Source organism: Apodemus sylvaticus, chromosome 14, assembly GCF_947179515.1.
Source record: "Apodemus sylvaticus chromosome 14, mApoSyl1.1, whole genome shotgun sequence".
Classification (NCBI taxonomy): Eukaryota; Metazoa; Chordata; class Mammalia; order Rodentia; family Muridae; genus Apodemus; species Apodemus sylvaticus.
In genome coordinates, this window is record NC_067485.1 from 26,532,358 (window position 1) to 26,534,384 (window position 2,027).

The window sequence follows — 2,027 nt, forward strand, 5'->3', positions numbered from 1 at the left end:
GGCTCCCAGGGACAAAGCCACCAACCAAGGGGTACACATGGTTCTAGCCAAAAGAGTGGCAGAGGAATACCTTGTCAGGCATTAGCGGGAGGAGAGGTCCTTGGTCCTATGAAGGCTCAATAGATGCCCCAGGGTGGGGAAATCGAGGGGGGGTAGGTGGGAGTGGGTTGGGTGGAGAGGCATAACTTTGGAGGCAGGGAGTGGGAGGATGGGTTGGGGGTTTTTGGAGATGGGGGAAACCGGGAAAGGGTATAACATTGAAATGTAAATGAAGAATATATTCAATAAAAATGTGTAAAAAAAGAAATGTAAATAAAGCAAATATCTAGTAAAACTTTTTTAAGGGTAATGGAAACATTTTTTTTTTTTAGCAGAGGAAATTTCAAAATAAGATAACATTGAGGCTTTGGAATGGTTATTAGTGATTACTCTTATGCATGGCTTCAATGATAAAGAGCAAGGGGGAAAGGGTGAACTACAAAACACAAAATTCAGAGAGAAAAAATAGCTTCAGCTTACAGCCAAAGCCTATGCTAAGAGTGAAATTATAATTGTTAAGGAGATGAGAATGATTGAAGAGGGCTTTGGAATGAACCCTTTGCAGTGGATTGAAACGGGTGCTCTCAGGCCCAGACCCCACTCTGCTGTGTGACAGTGAAGGGGTCCTGTGTTCTTCACCCATGTTTCAGAGAGCTGCTGTGGCTAAGCAGCTTGTAACAGGGAAATCCTTTCCAGGATGCTGTGAGAGGAAGCCATGTGTGAGGCTGAGAACATGAGTCCTGGGTGGCAGTGGAGACCCTGAGAGGCTGGAGATGCCACCAGACCTGCGAGACATCTGTAGAGGAGAATCGTGCATAGGGAGGGGACCCAGCTCCAGGGAGAGATACACTGTAGGCAGCAAAGCTTGGAGAGACAGGGCATCTAAGCCCTTTGAAACTAAAGACACCAGATACGGAGCTACAGGATTTGGCATTTACTCTGCTAAATTCTATTCTTGCTTTATGGCAGTATTTCCCCACTAAGCCTCCATCTCTCAGTTTTGAAATAAATATGTATTCTCTTGCCATCATATGCTCAAGATATGTAATTTGTCTTTGACTGTACAAGAGTTCAGTTATGAGATTGACTTGAGTCTCAGATGAGAGCGGCCTTTGGACTTCTGGACAGTGTTGAGACTGTTAAAAACTGTGTGTGTGTGTGTGTGTGTGTGTGTGTGAGTGAGTGATATGGCCAGGAGCTTATGGAGTCTAAGGCCAGAATGTTTGAATGACAAATGTCCCTTATGGACACGAGTATTTAAATGCTTGGTCTCTGTATGACGGTGCTATATGGACAAGTTTTGGAACTTCCAGGATGTTGAACCTTGCTAAAGGATCTATTTCTCTGGGCATGGACTTTGAAAATCTATAGACTCCTCACCCCACTTCCAGTTCATTATCTCTAATTCACGTTCCTGGTTGAAGCTTTGATCTCTTTGCTTCTTGCTCCAGTTGGAGTCTCTTTCTCTGGAATTACAAGTGAAACTAAATTCTTTCTTCTGCAAGTCATGGTGTTTTATCATAGCAACAGAAAAGTAACTAATACACTTTTCTTGCTGCGTGGGTTTTGGGAGCCAAATTCATGATTATGGAGCAAATGCCCTTCACCACTGAGGCACCATTCCAGCCCTGAGATTGTCGACTTAATTAGTTTTTCCCAAGAACCAAACTTTTGGCTTTGTTAATATCCATTGTATGCTTTCTGTTTCATGGGATTCATTATTGTATTTGTTTTGTTCCCTACTTTTGCCTTTCTTCTATTTGATCTCACTTTTTATTACCTCCCAAATTGGATACATTGTCCATTTTCTGACTTCTTCAATAATATAAACATTTCATGCAAAAAATTATCCTTGTAAAAATTTAGTCTCATCCCACATTTGTGTGTATTTTCATTATCTTTCCATTTCCCTGTCTTCTAATTTCTGTCATTTTTTTACTCATAAATTCTTTGGAAGCATGGCTTTAATTTCCAGAGAAGTGCCTCTT